The sequence below is a fragment of the Eschrichtius robustus genome, chromosome X (genome assembly GCF_028021215.1).
Source record: "Eschrichtius robustus isolate mEscRob2 chromosome X, mEscRob2.pri, whole genome shotgun sequence".
In the NCBI taxonomy this organism is placed as follows: domain Eukaryota; kingdom Metazoa; phylum Chordata; class Mammalia; order Artiodactyla; family Eschrichtiidae; genus Eschrichtius; species Eschrichtius robustus.
Genome location: NC_090845.1, coordinates 98,814,746 through 98,832,969, shown reverse-complemented (window position 1 = coordinate 98,832,969; position 18,224 = coordinate 98,814,746). Strand labels below are relative to the sequence as shown.

At 42.7% G+C, this 18,224-nt stretch overlaps 1 protein-coding gene across 1 annotated transcript in view; it reads left to right on the top strand.

Moving 5' to 3' along the window:
• Nucleotides 1-18,224, top strand: part of DCX (doublecortin) — a 130,883-nt gene that overhangs the window by 107,076 nt on the left and 5,583 nt on the right. The window lies entirely within an intron of this gene.

The window sequence follows — 18,224 nt, the reverse complement described above, 5'->3', positions numbered from 1 at the left end:
TTTTTAAATCCATTCTGCCAATCTCTGCCTTTTCATTTGAGTGCTTAATCTACTTACGTTTAATGTAATTATTGGTAAATTAGGAATTACATCTGCCATTTGCTATTTTCTATATGTCTTATGTCTTTTTTTTGTCCCTTCACTCCTGGATTTCTGCCCTTTTTGTCTTAGATATTTTTCCAGTATACCATTTTAATTCCCTTGTTGTATTTTTACTAATTTTATTTCGAGTTATTTTCTTAGTGGTTGCCCTGGGGATTACAATTAACATTTTAACATAATCTACTTAATTTCAATTTTATATAAAATTTTTGCTATTGTATTGATATATCTCTGTTCCTCCCCCCCCCCTTTGTGCTCCTATTCACATACAAATTACATCTTCATGCATAGTAAGTCCATCAACACATCTTGATAATTACTAGTCCATGCAGTTGTCTTTTGAATTGGATAATAGAAGAAAAGAGTTAGAAAAATTAATTTATAATGTCTTTTGTATTGACCTATGTATTTACCTTTACCAGTGTCCTTTATTTCTTATGTGGATTGCTGTCTACTGTCCTTTCATTTCTCCCTGAAGGGTTCTCTTTAGTATTTCTTATAGGACATGTCTGCTAGCTCTGTCTTTGTTTATCTGGGAATGTGTTGATTTCTCCTTCATTCCTGAAGGATAATTTTCCTAGATTTCCTTAAATGCTTTGATCCAATAAGTCTCCCAGCCTTTGCTGAAGGGCTCTGTGTGTGTGTGTGTGTGTGTGTGTGTGTGTGTGTGTGTGTGTGTGTGTTGGAGCCTGATTTCAATGCTCTGTCAGGCAGTTTGCCTCAGCCTTCACTTGCTGTTTGCACAGGGCCTCAAGGCCAACCAGAGGTGAGAGATTAGGAACTTCTCAGGTCTTTTCTGAGAATGTACCCAGTCCTGAACATGTGCCTGGCCTTAGAGATTCCTGGGAATATTTTCAGAACTTTTCAAATATACCCAGTCCTGAACACGTGCCTGGCCTTAGAGATTCCTGGGAATATTTTCAGAAGTTTTCAAAGTCCCCTATGGACATGAATTCTCCAGCTTTTCCTTTTAAGGTTTTGAGCAGCTTCATTTGCCCCAACGGTTTCCCCCGTGTTAGGCAGCTGTGATTTTAAACAATTGCAACTGATTAATGCTCCCTGAAAAGGCTGTTCACAGTGAGTGTGCTCTGAGTCAGGTCAAATAAAGAAGAGCCCCACAAGTGGGAGCTACCAGACAGGTCAAATAGTGACAGTTCTCTGGGAATAGGGCATTTGGGGGAGCTCCAAGCCCATTCTGCATCCTCCAGTGGCTGCTAGGTTTTTTTCAGATACTGTAGTTGGGAGGCTGTTGGTTTTCAGAGATACCCTGGAGCTGGGGAGAGGGAGAATAGAAATAGGGCAAGTTAAAGCACCCCAAATTTCGGTATTCTTACTGAGATTAGGCCATTTTTCTTGAATAAACATTTTTTGGATTGTTGCAAGCCTTTGGTTAATTTCCAGAGTTCTGAAAAAGTTGATTTTGACAATTTTTTCCAGTGTTACTGCATTTATGTAGGAGTAGATTTTCAGAGAGTCTTTCTCCACTATTCTTGAAGTCTAGCGCTCAAAGATACTTTGACTATGTTCAATTTTCACTTTACTCAATTTGTGGAGAACTAAATGCCTTCAGAGATGCAACTCCACTGTATGCCACTTTGCCTCAATTCAATTTTACGTGTTTTTTTTAATTGCCCTCCTATTGTTTCCTCAGTGTTGTACTTCCTACCTGTTTTATCAGTTTTCTAAGAAATGTTATTTGGTAGTTTAGAGCAAGAGTACCAAATCATGTGTATGGCCTGGTCGTTTTGGATGGCCCCCCCGATGTAAAAAAAACGTTTCTTACATCTTTAAAGCGTTGTAAAAGAAACAAAACCCAAACAAACAAACTGTGTGACAGAGACCATATGTGACCAGCAAAGAGAGCCTAAAATATTTACTATCTGTCCCTTTACAGAGCAAGTTTTCCAACCCCTGATTTACAGTGTAGGGATTATGGGTTGGTGAGAAGTGAATCTATTTGCTATAGTTGCCTTTGTTGTGTTTTTTAATGAATCAGTCTTTCTTTGAGAGTCCTCAGAGCTGGTAGAGACCTTACAGATTGTACATTCTGTATTTTCTTGATGAAGAAACCAAGACTCAAAGACTTATTCAGTGTCACAGTACTACTTAACCAGGACTAAGACCTCAAGTTTCTGAATACACTTTACTTCTCTTTCCATTCTAAGCGGCCTAACAGACTTCCTGCCCCTTCTTTCTCAGCAAAAAGCATTCTCAGTGTTAGATAAGTAAGTCCCTCTCCTCCCCATTCTTGTCCCCCTTCCTCATCTTCACCTTTTCCTTTACCTCAAGGAGAAGCTGCATTCTCTAATTTTCTTGGACAATCCGCTACTGAAGTTCTCTGTTTCCATTACCAAAGAGAGTCTCTTCAATATCCAGAGACTTGACCCTAAAATTTCCAGTTTCCTTTAGTATTTTGCTGATAATGTAAGTGAAAACGGTGGTTTTCAAACTGTGTTTCATTTGGGGATGGGTGAGATTCTGCCTCCCCCATGTCTGGTTCAACCAAAACAACTACACTTTTATTTATTTCATATATTTGGCTTCCAAGAAAAATTTCATTTGAATAGAGAATTTAAAAGAGAAGCGAGAGAGAGATGGAGAGAGAGATTTGAAAAGCTCTGATTTAGACAATGGGTGAAGTAAGTCCAGGAGTAATCACAAGGATCTCCAAATAGAGCTCTGGGAACGGTGGGAAAAAACCAATGCCATATCATCCCATCTCCCCAAGACATAGACAAGGCTTGGGGCAGTATTGGAGCCATGAATCCTAATTCCTGGTGGGAAATGGAAGCATTAAGAAATAAATTGGACTTAGGTGATGGGGTACATTTTCTGGGTTAGCCATTTGTTCAGGGCCTGGCAGCTCTCTGGGAGCCTGAAATGAACCCACAACCGATACACATCCACAACTGATTTTTGACAAAGGTACAAAAGTCAATCAGTGGAAGAAAGATAGCTTTTTCAATAAATGGTGCTGGAGCAATTAGATATCCCTAGGCAAAAAAATGACCCCTAACCCAAACCTCATATCTTATGTAGAAATTAACTCAAAAATGGATTATAGATGTAAATGTAAAGCATTTAGAAAGGAAACATAGGAAATCTTCTGATCTTTGGCTAGGCCAAGAGTTCTTAGATTTGACAACAAAAGTGCAACCCATAAAAGAAAAAAATGATAAATTGGATAAATTGGACCTCATCAAAATTAAAAACTTTTGCTCTGTCAAAGACCATGCAAAAGTTATGAAAAGACAAGCTACAGACTGCAAGCCACATATCTAACCAGAGCCATATATGGAATATGAAAATAACTGTTAAAACTCAACAATAAGAAAAATCCAATTAGAAAATGAATAAAAGACATGAAGAAACACTTCTGAGGAATTGTTTCTTCAGTTGAACTCAGGAGGAATTATAGATGTCAACTATGCACATGAAAAAATGTTTAACGTCATAGTCATCAGAGAAATGCAAATTAAAACCACAATGAGGTATCACTACAAACCCACAAGACTGGCTAAAATAAAAAGTAGTGAAAACACCAAATACTGGTGAGGATGTGAATAAACTGGATCACTAATGCTTTTCTGGTGAGAATATAAATGTGGTACAGTCACTCTGGAAAACATATGGCAGTCCTTACAAAACTAAACATGCAATAATACACAACTTAGAAGTTGTACTCTTGAGCATTTATCCCAGAGAAGTGAAAACTATGTTAACCCAAAAACCTGTACATGGATGTTTATAGCTGTGTTATTTGTAATAGCCTAAAACTGGAATCATCCCACATGCCCTTCAACCGATGAATGGTTAAACAAACTGTGGTACATCCACACTATGGAATATTGCTCGGCAATATGAAGGAGTGAACTACTGTTAAAGGCAGCAACTTGATGAATCTCTAGGGAATTATGCTGGTGGGAAAGGCCAATCCCAAAAAGTTACATACTGTGTGATTCCATTTGTATAACATCTGAAATGACAAAATGGTAGAGGTGGAAAACAGAATATTGGTTGCCAAGGCTTAGGGATGGGGTAGGGGTGGATATAGTTATTAAGGGGTAGCACGAGGGAGCCCTTTAGTGAGGCTACAGTTCTGTATCTCGACTGTGATGATGGTCACACAAATATACACATATGGTAAAGTCCCATAGGACTACACTACACGCACACACGAGTGCATGGAAAACTGCAGATGTTACCACTGGGGGAAATTGAATGAAGGGTACATTGTACAAGGCTACCTCCCTGTACTTCAACTTCCTGTGAATCTATAATTATTTCAAAATAAAAATTAGAGAAAATATTAGTTTTTAAAAAAGCATCCATATAATCTTGCCCATTGCAGAGCCCAAGATGTTAAGAAAAGGGGAGTTAACTTTATCTCTTATCTTCTTACAGGACCTGTACCTGCCTCTGTCCTTGGATGACTCAGACTCACTTGGCGATTCCATGTGAAGGAGGAGAGTATTCAGAGTCCAGAGTACAAATCCAAGCTTACCGTTACAATAGGGTACTTCTGGTCAAGCGGCCAACAGGGCTACTGGTGCTTTCAAGTTTTTATTTTGTTGTTGTTACTTTTAAAAACACACTGTAATATGTTGGGTTTATTTTCCTGTGATTTCTCCTCTGGGCCACTGATCCACAGTTACCAATTATAAGAGACAGATTGATAAGCATCCTTTGGGGTAACTTTCCAAGGATGCAAAATGTGCTAGTCCATGACCTTTCTATTGAATACTTAGGCGCCTGCGTTATTTTTCCCTGTCTCACTTTGCTCATACATGACAGTCTTCCTTCTGTAGAGAGTTGTTTACATACATGGCACTTAAGATGTGTGTGTGGGGGAAGAAAACTCACTGGCAAATCCAAGAGTGACAAATACAAGTGCCCCTTGTCTCCCCATCTCAAGAATGCTGGAGGATCCTGGGGAGACGGCAAGGCAGCTCCCCAGCCTGGCTCTTCACTCCTGATTGAACCCCCAGTTTGTTGTTTAGCGCCAATTCTGGCTGTCGAGGGGGAGAAACACCAGCAACTTGTCATTCTGACACCAGATGCTTAGGACCCCGGTGCAGGGCTACCTTAAAGAAACCAGGCAAAATTGGAAAACACTGTAGACATTTCAGTAGTGTTTATACAGCACAGTGAATTCCTTGTCAACATCTCCACTGGGGCAATTTAGAATCAATAAGCAATTAATAAGAGTTGGGGGTGAGCGGCTTCCATATAGCTGATTCCTCTAGGAGGCTGTCTAACACAAACCGTACGGTATCCATCTATCTCTGTTCTATTGAATGCCTTGTCAACAGCTAACACTGAAAACACTGTGAGAATTTGTTTTCAGGTCTGACACCTTTCGGTCGCTTTTTATAGCAAGAAACCAATATCCTTTTTATAAAACCTCGTGTCTATATTTCAGGAGCAAACTCTTCAGGCTCCTTTTTTATAAACTGGTGATTTTTCTTTTGTCTAAAAAACACATGCAGAAAATTTACCAAAAAAAAAAAAATGCAGAAGAATAACGTAGTTTAGAAATCATGCTGTCACTGCCAAACAGAAACCTCCAGGAAAAAACAAAATGAATAGCAGAGGCCAATTCAATAGAATCAGTCTTTTGATAACTTTTTAACAGTTATGCTTACATTAATAATTTCAATGTGGACCAGACATTCTGATTATATTTTAAATGAAATGTTATGGCATATTTTAAGCAGCTCTTTTTTATCTATAATCCTGATATTTCATACTGAAGACAGAGAGTCCTTTCACTTGTCTTTAACACTAGAAAGGATTTCTCTTTGCTAAGGACTGGTCATTTGAAATAGTTCTCAGTCTTTGAGGTACAGGTTCATAACACTGCTTTTTGTCTGTAATCATAGCCCATAATGGCAAAGACAACTAAATCAAGTGAAAGCCATGCATGCCAATTCTGTGTTTGCTTTTAGCAGATATGAAGATGTCCTTATTTCTTTGTAATTGTTCAGATAGTTGGAAAGGCGCAGCATTTGAAGCCAAGCTGCTGTTTGGCTATTGAATGACTTGCATTTGTTCCTCCACTTAAACTAGAATGAGCTTGCTGTGTGTGTGTGTGTGTGTGTGTGTGTGTGCGCGCAGCCGCTTCATAATTAGGAGATATTACAGGACACCCTGACGTGGATCAGTGACAACTTGGTGGCATTGCTGATGTGCACTGGGTAGGAGGAAACTCGTGATGGAAGGGGTAGATCAGATGCCCCTAGACAAGCTTCAGGTGTCCTTAGCTACATAAAACAGTTTTGGTTCAAGGAAAGTCCAGATGTTGGTAGTATTGATTCCTGGTAAAACTGGTCATTGAAGAACCCAAAATGATGAGAACCTCTTTTTGCCCCTCTCCTTTATTCGTAGGCTGTTAGAAACCATTAAGAAGCCCATTGTACTTACCCCCTACTTCTTTCTAGAAGTTCAAGGTTTGCTTAGTGCCTGCCAGAGCAATTTGTAGTTAATTGGGAAAAATTGGTACTTGGGTTGGAGGATGTAGAGAGTGGTAGGAGGTCTGTTTCTAAACTGCAGGCCCGATTCCCCAAAGATTTCACCCACAATCTTCCCCAGATCTCATTTAGTCCAATTCCTTCGATTTAAGTTGAAATGCAGGCTGAGGCAGCGAAACGACCTACTGGTAAAGAGCCGGACCAGAGGAGAAACTCAGATTTCCTCATGTCCACGCCCTGTGCTACGCCTCTGAGCGTTCCCTTGCTTGTGGCATTATGTACCATTAGAAAGTATTCAGTGGCCATATTTTCTTTAGAATGATCTTTCAACCTTCTATAATAATCAAAGAATTCCTATTATTATCTTTTATAATAATAATCTTCTATAATAATAATAGAATTTCTATCTTTTAAAAAAATCAATTATAAGGAAATGTTTCTGTACTGCCACTTTAGGGGAGTTTGGCGTAGTTCAAAATTCAAGCCTTTAACAATTGCATTTTAAATTGGCCCATTTTCAAGGCAAAAAGAAATCTGGTTGTTACTGAGCACCTTCACCCCTGTCATTGGTTCTCAATTTTATCCAATCCGGTTTTACTACGAAAGTCCCATTGTGTTACCTTCTGCACAGTCAGCAAGTAGCACGTCGCTCAGCAAGGATTTGCTGCCACTCCCCCCCGCCCCAATCTCCCTCCCTGTTGGACACACACACAGACACACACACAATCCATCTGTTGCTTGTTCCTACCTCCTGATTTTTCTTCCTTACAGAAATAGAAATAGGGACAAAGAAAGGGAAAATGTATATATGGGGCTGGGCTGAACAACTTCATAGGTAGTGTTAACTAGGGGTAAATTGAGAGAAAAGTTCCTTTTCTCTTCACTGTTTTGGAAAGGATAGCCATTAGCATGACTGCTTTGTGTCCTTAAGGACTTTAGTGTTAGCCTAGATTGAATCATAGAGTTTTCTAGCTGGAAGGAACCTTAAGATCATATCGTCTACTCCAAATTCCTCATTTTCAGGCCAGGAACGGAGATGCAGAGGTAAAGTAATTTCCCCAAGGTCACACAGCTGGCTAGGGGCAGAGCTAGGATTAGAACCCACATCTCCTGGCTCTTATTCCAAGGCCTTTTCCCACTGAACTGTATTGCCTTCCACTAGGCTCCTGAGAATTCTTTCCCAGGGTCATGTTGCATCTTGGAGCCATATGCTGCTGCCCTGATCTCAGTGGGAAATCCACCCAGCAACCTAATACGGCTCTTTCTCCCTATATTCACATGGTTCCCATCCACATGGACTGCAGATGTCCCCAAAGAGAAGGAGGTATTGGGGACCAACAGGAACAGTGGGGTTGCTGACCTTGTCTATCCAACACAGGGGATCACTGCCCTGCCTTGAGGAGCCCTCAGAACAGTCCCCGGAGCTCCTGCCCTGTTCAGATGGGATGGGGGAAGACTGGTGTCCCCTGTCAGCTCACTTCATCTCATCTCATACTGGTTGGTCTTTGTAGGCTGAGAAAAATGTTTCTTGTTCCTAGAGCAGGGGAAAGAAGGAAGGGAGGGAGGAAGGGAGGGAGGGAGGGAGGGAAGAATAATAGCTTTGTTCATCCTGACTTTCTGAGATGACTTTTGAGTATTTTTTTTTTAAATGAGTGTGGCTACCATTCACTGGCAATGATTTCTTTTAAAATATGGGAGTGAGACTAGCTAGAGAAGATAACCTGACCTTGCCATGGTTGCCCTCATCCACAATGTCCCCATAGCCATCCTGCCCTGATGCGGACAATTTCCAGGTATAAGCAAGGGGCTTTGTGACTAAAGTGTACCCTGGCTGATGTTAAACATTGACTCCTTGTGTTTGCACTAAAATAGCAAGCTATGTGCTGTACACACCATACTTATCTTCTTGTGTACACTGCTCCTGTGGCCTTCCGTGGCAGAAACCAGGGCAACGAGGTCTGAAGACGTAGTTTTCCTCACAGCAAGGTTCTTCCTGGGAACTAGGTATTCATTAGTTCAGTTCCAAAAGACCTCCTTCTGGGCTTACCCCACTCCTCAGGAAATTCTCTCTCCTTCCTGCTTTTCCTCCTCTATCAGAAGTAACCAAGGAACCTTAAAGGAGATGTGTTGTTATCAGAAGAAGGCAAGAAGAAGGGGTCTGAGCCTCTAGATCCTTCTTTGAATCACCCAACCCAAGTCTTAGACCAGCAATCCAGTGCTTGCCTTGGACAAAATTGTGTCTACTTCTTAGTCCCTTCAGTACTCTGGCTGGACGTGTCCCCAATCCCCCTCAGATTTTTTTCTAAATAGCTTATCTTTTTTAAAAAAATGCATCTCCCTTGGACAAGGGCACAAGCATGCCCAGTTCTCCAAGATGAGCTCCAGCACACTGATGAGAATATTCCCGAAGCTCAGCACACCTCAAAAACATCTATGCCTAGAGACTTCCCCAGACTGATGCACTGGGGCAGTGGGGTTTGAATGACCTCCTTCACTGTCCAGTTTGCCATGGGAATAAAAAGCATGGATATTTCTTTTAAAAAACACATTGGAGCTTGTCCTTGGCCACATGGGGCCACTTGGATTTCTAAGACCGGGCCTCACTCATGTACTGTCTTCATTGCGTTAAGAGATTTGGCTTTGAGGCCTAGGCTGGCTTCCTAAGTAAACCATCAGTGTTTTGAAGCTCATCTGGGACTGGGGAGGGGTTAGAGTCCTATGTTTTAGTACCAGGAAACTAGATAGAATGAAGGCCTAGCCGTTGATAGGCCAGAAGTGACCTGAGACCTCCTGTGTAGCCGTGGAGCCTTGCAATTGCTGGGCTTCCTAGGTCTCTCTCCTGGTATGAAACTTTGAGGCTGTCACACTTCTGCCTCTGCCCAAGAAGGAGACCCCATGTGTAGCCTCATCTACTGTGCTATGATTCCATGCAGGGTTTCCTCTTCTTTATAGTTGTGACCACCTGGAACAAGGATACTGCCTGGATTCCTCTCGCCTACCTTTTGGCTGGAGATACATCTCCAACATTTTCCACTTTTCCTTTTCAGAGACCAGGAGGCTCCTTCTCCATCAGCCGGTCTTTCAGTATGTCTGGCTAAAGAATTTTGCTCCTCCTGTCTCTTCAGGAGAGGGTGACTTCCTCTTCTGTGTCTCCCACCCTGGTCCCCAAGCTTATCTCCATCCTCAAAGATCTAGTGTGGTCTTGGTGTTTCTTCCTGCTTGTTTTCTGTTAAGGATCCAAGCAGGCCTCCCACTGTGGCCTAGGCAGTGCGACACTGGTTATCATATGACAAGACTCTTGAGCCCCCATCCCTTCTAACTGCCTAACTTTTTATCCCTTAGTTTATGGGCTTCAACATCTTCTGGAATCAGAAGCAATCTTGTCTTACATTGGATGCCCGGGGCTAGGGGAGTATGGAATTCTCATTGGGAATTAAGGCATCTTCCTGCTCCTGATGAGAAGGACAGACTAGTTGGGAGAGGACAGATGGCACAGCAGAAGTCAGAGCAAACATCTTGTAAACTAAGACAAAGACTTAGAGGCACTGGAACTTTTCATTTATGGGTTAATAACCTGAGGAAATCAATGGCTTTTTGCCGCTCTCTACCTTACCTCCCCTGTGTATCTCTTAGTCTTTTCTTTCTCTCTCTGTTTCACCATATTTGCTCTCAGTTTTATACTCTGTTTTAGCACGCTCTCTTTCCACACTACAAACATCTCTCCTTCGTCCTCTGCAATTCTTCTCTCTTTTATTCTCTCCCTTTTTTATTTTTTCCTTCCTCCTTATCTAGGTGTTGGGCATATGCCTCTTCTTAGCCCTGTGATTTTGCCTTGGTGATGAGAGGTTATCTCCAGACTCAACGAGCCCTGATCCTACCTGAGTCCCGTTAGAAGTTTGTTGGTGGCAATCAATCCGATCCTGGCCCTTTCTTCAACATTTTCAGTTGTGATTCCCCGAAGCAGATCCTCACAAGCAGTTTCCCTATAGCTCACGTACCTTTGGGTCTTTGCCTTCCAAGCATTGTACAGAACACTTTGTGGTTCCTTTTGGTCCACCGCTTTGTGGAGCAGTGAAGTGTGCTCAGAGAAATAATCAGCTGAACAGAAGAATCCACCCATGGATTCATATCAGCTAAATACTATGAATTGATTTTGTTTAATTTGCTCACAACTTTAAAAGCTGCAATACAATATAGTGAGAAACCACAGGTAATTTCTCCTGTCATTTGGCGTTGGGTGGGGGAACAATTTGTTTAAAGTTTTACTGTTACACAATAAGCTCTCTGTAATAACCTTATAAACATAAGGCTTGCCAAATATTGAATTTTTTAAAGTTAAACCGATAGGCAATTGGGGTTGGTTTAAATGTTAAGGGTATTTAGCAATTCCATAATATAAAAAGAAATAGTCACATAATTGAATTGTATTTTTCCTTCTGTTACTAAATCCACCTAAACATTTACTATTGACACGAACTGTTCATAATCCTGGCAGGCAGTCCATATAAGAGTAATTAATGGAACTAAAGAAGCCATCTTGTAGGTGCTAATTTATTCAACAGGGTGCACAGCCCTTGGGAATGTCACTGCTTAGCGATGCCATATGGAATGCCCTTTCCAATGCCGTTTCTTTATAAGTTCTCTTAAAGGGATTTGAGCAAGTAAGAGGTTATACCAAAATGTCTCCAACGTACGGTCCTGTAATACATTGCAGCTTGAAGCCAATGATCCCTTAAGACTTGTACACAACTAATGCATGTTTTGATTGAATTTCGCATTTCTCATGTGTGGTAAGTTCTTGAAAACGTTTTCGGTCACCTTTTTGTGCCATTAAACTTGTACAGAAAACGCTTTTATGGCCATTTTCAAAGGGAGAAAGTTTAAAATGGAAACAGCCCACCCTTTCTGCCCTATAGCTGTAGTTAGAACTCAGTTACTGTAGCAAAACAGCTGTAATTGGTGGTTGTAGTGTTAGAGGCGTTAGCTTGCTAGTGACTAGCTTTGGAGAGTAAATGCATGGTATTGTACATCACATTTCTTAAATAACTCATTTTAACCTCTGAAAAGAATATATTCTTCCTTGTGGTCCCTCTTCCCTCCCTTGCCTTCTCCCTCCCCCTGCTCCCAGGTGTCTTATGGTTGTAAATAACTGATTTAGGGGCCAATAATTTTTGCCAAGTCAAGTCAGCAAAGAACAAACAAACCGAAAAGGGGGGGAAGATATTTCTCAACATTCTCTCGGTAGTTATTGACCATTTCCCAAAGATTGGCATTGTGATCAAAGACTCAGCTCCCCTTTGCATAAAAATCAGTGGCAACTTGGGAGCCTCTTTGGCCGTCTGATGACACTGCAGCATTGAATAGTTCTCAGAATCACATATAATCTAAAGACAGTGGACAAAGATGTCCCTTATCCTTGCAGAAGTTTTGAAATATTCAGAGGCCCTGAGAAGGCTCTGCTTGACCAGTGACCAATAATTATTTTTAAAACAGAAAAGGAAAACAGAGAAAGACGATAGATATTTAGGGATTTTTAGCTGCCCCTTTAGAATAGTTATAGCCAGAAAAGACAAGGACATGGGTTTATATGCATTGCTGTTGGTTTCCCACGCAATGCCTAGCCCGCTCTTAGGCTGTGATTCAAAAGCAGTGTTCCAAGAAGGCATCTTCCTTTATGGTTTGCTGTTCCCACTTGAACTGATAGGTTTGGCGAGGCCCATGTAAACCAGCTGGAGCAGACCCTTTTCATCTCCTGTGCCTGTTAATATCCCTCTTCCTCCCTCCACAATTTGATGAGGGCTTTCTTTGGTCAGAGGACTTCAAAGTCTAGAGAAGTTCCCCATGTGTGTAACGTGTTGTGAACTGTGAACGCCGCGGATTCACAGCGTTCAGTACCGGGCAGCCACAGAGCTGCTCTTGCAATCATTTTGGCTCTCAAGCTCTGTTCTTCATTTCATTCTCATTTCTGTGTACATTTGCAAGATGTGTGTAATGTCATTTTCCAAAAATAAAATTTGATTTCAATATTTCTGGCTGACATTCTCTCTCTCTCTCTCTCTTTTTTTTTTTTTTTAAAGCATTGAACCGATGATCATATAACCACAAAATGTCCAAGCTGGCAGAAAAACTTCGACATTATTTTATATTTTATCCGACCCCTTAATTCTATAGATGAGGAAGCTGAGAATCAATGTATGATGGAAACACCATAACTAACAGCACAGCACATTTGCAACATATAAGATCTCAGATCTCCCTTCCAGAGCTGAGCAGGAATCACATGGACTCTTTATGCTCACCATGCTTTGGCCAAGGTCAGTCTGTGCCAACGGCATAGGTGGTCACTTCTAGTGCTGTGATTTCAGAGGCCCAAGGAAGACTCCGTGTGGGTTCCTTGAAAATACCTCTACCTGCTGCCTGCAATTCCTTGGACAGTGTAGCTCTTCTCCCTCCGTAGGTTGATGTGCAGCTACTGTCTGGGAGAGGGAACACCTACGTATCTTATTCACCCTCAGGCGTAAGTGACAAATTGAATATTTTTCTCAGATAGGGTTTTATTAACAGAACACAAGGTACTGGGCTTGTGAAGAGGTTGATGGAGAGGGAGGGAGGAAAGGGCACAGAAAGAGGAGGCGGAGATCCTGGAAAACAGTTTGGCCAACTTCACTGTGCAGGCCAACCCTACAGCTCCCATCTGACCCGTGTCTGGAGAAGCAAAGATGCCAGCAGCCTAGGTATTCGCAAGGACTAAGATGATTGAGGATGATTCCTCCATACAGTATTTTATCAACTAGCCCCGTGACCATCACTCTGGTGGAGACAATGAAAGTATATGGGGAGGACTTCTTAGTGTTCCTAATCCAAAGAAAAGTTAGATACAACAATAAGACTGGCCAGGCCAGTCTTCATCCCCAATATCATCAGGCCCTTCTCATCACTGATTTCTCATGATGTCACTTTCTCCCACCTTGGTCTATCCTGGTCGCCACTGCAAGTAAAAATCTTTCTAAAGAATCATTTTGATTGTGTCATTCCTCTGACCAGGGACTTAATGATCGTTGTCTATTGCCCATCAGATCAAGTCCAGCTCCTTTTCATGGTTTTTATCAAAACATCTCTGGAGCAATAACTATGTTCCAGGTTCCCTGCCAAGGTATCTGCAAGATCGAGGTCTTGGTCTTAGGACTCCAGGAGTTCTAGCCTAGACCTGTTAATAAATGAGCCCAGTGAAAACGAGCGAGTGCTATGGAAACACCAAGCGCGGGACAGCTAATGTCCCAGGATGATGAAGGTCAGGAAAACATCACGGAACTGGCAGGATTTGAGAACAGATTAAGGGCTTTCTAGGTGGGCAGCAAGCATTCCAAGCAGATGGAATAGCATGAGAAATGGCCCTCCCTGAGAACCAAAAATTACCTGAGGTAATAGGCCCCGTACACAGGGTTCTGGGAGGAATTATAGTTTGGGTGGGTTTAGACCAGTGGTTCCCAAATGCTGGTAACAGCACCCAGTGGTAATCTGCAATAAAACGTTCACCAGATTGTGGTGGAAAGAGAAAACTAAGGAAATATCGTGTGGTTTTTCATAGAAAGAAATGTACTCCATTTAAAGGACTATCTTTTGTTTTGCGATCATAGCCTTTTAACATTTTTGTTATTAAAATGGTCTTTCTTTTATGAAATGTTGGTCATGGTAGAAGACACGTGTGTGTTTGTCTTTTAACGTCCTAACAAGGCAAACTAAAAAGTGAGTAAACCTAGAAGAGGCTCAAATCAAATCGATATTTCTTTTCTTCTTAGAATTGGATGATCTGTGAGCTCTAGAAGTTTGGCAACCACTGGTTTAGACTAAAAGAATGGAGAAATGGAGAAACCAGTATGAGCTAAGTTGAAAGAAAAAAGGTGTTTGGTATCTGAAGGAAGTTCTTCCTAGGAGTACTACACTCTCTCTCTCTTCTATGGTTTCCTTCTTTCAACAGTGGCTACTGAAAGCCTCCCACACTCCAGACCCTATGCAAAGGCCATGGGGATATAGAGATAAAGCAGGGTTTCTACCTTCAAGGTGCTCACAGAGCATTAGCACCACCCAGGCACTTGCCAGAAATGCAAATCCTCAGGTCCTACACCACCTACACCGGATCAGAAACTGGGGGAGTAGGGCCCAGCGATTCCTGTTTTTATAAGCTATCTGGAGAATTCTGAGAACCTCTCTAGCTTGAGAACCCCTGTTCTTGTGAATTCCACTTCCTTTTCACCAGGACTCAGTGAGGATCTAAGTAGCCTATAGGAGCTCATGGGCCGTCTGAATTAGAGCAGTTTGCATCTTGCCCAGTAGAACTAAGACTCAAGAGGCTGTTGACTTTGATAAGATCTCTTTATATTCAGTTTTCTGAAGGAAGACGGCCTTTTCAAGCTTGAGAAAAAAATTGCATATGTAAAGACATATTGAGAATGGATCTTTGCAACTGTTGCAAGAGTCCAGATGGGGACATGAAAAGAGCCTGAGTTAAGGCCAGAGCAGTGGAGGTAGAGAGGAGGGAGCTATTGATATAGAAGCGTCTGGATCTGGTGGCCGGACTGGGTATATGGGATAATGTGAAAAAGGGAAAGCCCCGACTTGAGCAATTCTGTCCTAGTTTCCGCTGTGCCCAGACTTGGTCCTCTGCTCTGGACAGTTCAGCAGTCTCCTTCTCATCCAGCTCCTCCCCTGACTCGGGCCCTGGCTGTGCCATGCTCATTCACACTTCACTCTTGCTGACAGAGTCTACCCTTCTTTCTCTGCCCAGAAAAATACCCTCTGAATGCCCTTCCACATTCTCTCCACCTGTCTAAATCTCAGATGTAGCCAAAACCTACCAGCGACGGAACTTAAGGCATATTTATAAGAAAAACAAATCCAAACATGGAGAAAAACTGGCGACTTCCTCTCCTGGACTTTCCAGGGCCGTCCTGATCTTAGGTAATTTTTTTCTTTTTCCAAATAAAGGTGATTTGTTAAACACATAACTAAATGTGATTTCGTTTTTAGACCTTTCTTAAAGTTTTTATATAAATACACTCAACAAATGGGAAAACATCCCTTGTCAGGACACACATCCGCAATGAGGGTTTGGAAAATGTGACTCTTTTCCGGGAGAGGCTTTTCCCCAGGTTTCCTTGTCAACTTGTCTGGCCCCGTCTCCTCGATCCCATCGCCAGTGTGAGAGAGACGCTGCCCCCTCTATCTCTAATCCTCCCTTTTCAATGCTCCAAGAGGGTCTTTCAGGTAGCCTGATTGTATCAAGCCTGACTGCTTCAAGGAGACAGTCTTGAGTAAGCAGGTAATTTCTCTTTGAACCCCGGAGGCTACTGATTTTCTCCAATCAAGAAGACTTGGCTTAAGTTGTTGTAATCCCTCTTCCTTCCCTCCACCCCCCACCTGCACAACCCTAGATGCTTCTAAAAATACTTTACCCAATTTAAAGAAGGGTAAGTCCTAGGGGTCTGCATTATGTATCACTATTTACTATCCCCAGTAGTGAACCAGTTGCATACAGAATTGCAGAATGTCAAAGGTGCAAGGGCCCTTATAAACCATTTGTCCAATGTTGCCCAAACTTCTTCAGGGATGTGAGTCACATGGGGTACTTGTCACAAATACAAGTTCTGGGACCCCATCCCCGTCCCACTTGATTAGGGCTCCAGGACAGTGGCCGGGGAAACTGTATGTTTAACAAGAGCCTCAGTGATTCTCTCATCTGCGAAGTTCCCAGCGCTTCCCAAACTTTACTGTGGATTGAATCACCTGAGGATCTTGTTAAAAAGAAGATTCTGATATACAAGGTTTGGGGTGGGGCACAGATTCTGCATTTCTAACAAGTTACCCACGGCTGCTCCATGCTCCTGGCGCACGGATCATACTTTAAGCAGCAAAACATTACATTCAAACTCCTCATCGTTCAGAAGAGGAGGAAACTGAGGCCCAGGGAAGGAAAGGAAGTTACCCACATCCAGACGCTTGGGTAGAGGCAGAGATGGGCTAGCACTGGGGACTCCTGGGCCAGTGGTCTTTCCATATGGCCAGGCTGCCTATCACCAGCAGTCACTAAAAGCAGCCCAGCTGTAATGGTACTGTTTCCAATCAAAGGCTAATTGGAAAAATGATGCCTCCTGAAAGGGAAGCAGCCCTGGTTTGTCTCAGTAATGAGTGGACACACTAGCAGGGAGGGGACAAAGGATGGGGGAGGGGACAGAATTTATGTCTCATTTTAATTGAAGAAATGAGCCAAGGTCCCCTTACAAGGAGCCAGGAGGGTTAAGGTCACACAATGTCCTCCTACCTCCTCCAGGGGAAAAAAAAAACAAACAAAAAACTAAGCTAAACTAAATTAAACCAACCAACTAACCAAACAAACAAAAAACCATCACCCAAAACCTTGGGAAAGTGCCATAATGGAGGTGCTGCAAGGAGATGGGAGAGCCCAGAGGAGGGGCATTCTGGCTGCTGGGGTGGGCTAATGAAGGCTGCTAGATATTGGAGTTAGAATAATAAAGCATTAATGATGAAGAATGAGCTAAGAATTACCCTGCCTAGAGTAAATCTTTATTTTAATGGTCCCCTTCAGGCACGGGCTTCACTGAGATGAAACTTGAGCCGAGGCTTCAACAAGTTGGAGTTTGTTTGGTGAAGGCGGGGTGGGGGGGGGGAGGGCAGGGGCCTTCCAGCCAGAAAGACCTGTATGCACAAAGGCAAAGGGTCTGATCCACGTCCAATGTATCTGGGGATCAGAAAGTCCTTCAGTGAGGTGGAGGGGTGTAGAGGGCAGGGGAGTGAGTGGATGAAGACCACGTTGCAAAGGGAAATCAGGATTCATTCATCTGACAAACATACAACATGCTTCATGCTGGGCACTGTAGTGGGCCCTGGGGGGTAAACAGACACGGCCCCTGACCTCACAGAGCTCCAAGTCTAGCTAAGGGAGACAGTAATGATAACACAGTGTGACACGAGAAAATGCAAAACGGCAGGGGAATCATATAGGGCACCTAATTCAGCCTGAGGACGAGTTAGGAGAGCCTTCCCAGAGAAAGTGACATCTGAACGGAAACTTACAGATGAATAAAAGCCAGAGGGAGGAAGAATGTTCCAGGTTAGGGGAAAGAATATGTGAAAGCCCTGAGAAAAGTTAGTTGGAGCAACCGAAAGAAATCCAGTATGGTTGCACTGTGGAGTGTGATGGAGGAGAGGCCGTGAGCAATGAAGCCAGAGGCGGGCAGAGGCCAGAACACACGGGGCCTGTAGGCTACGTGAAGGAGTTTGAACTTCCCCTTTGAAGAGCAGCCAGGGAGGTATTTAAAAGCTTTAAGCAGGAGAGTGAGATGAGCAGATAAAAGTTGTAGATAGATCCTTTCTGCTGCTGCCCTGTGGAGACTGGACTGAAGGGACCCAGGAACAGGAGATAAGGAGAGCATCTGCCCGGGGCATTGATGTCCTTGATCCAGGAGAGAACTGATAACAGCTTGGACAAGGGTAATGGCAGTGCAGGGGAGCAGGATGGGGAATCTACAGGGCTTGGTAAGGGATGAAATCTGTGGGAAGGTGAGGGAGAAAAGGTTTTATTTCTGGTTAGAGGGAAGTGAGTCAGAGGATAGGAAGAACTCCAGGCCAGGGAGA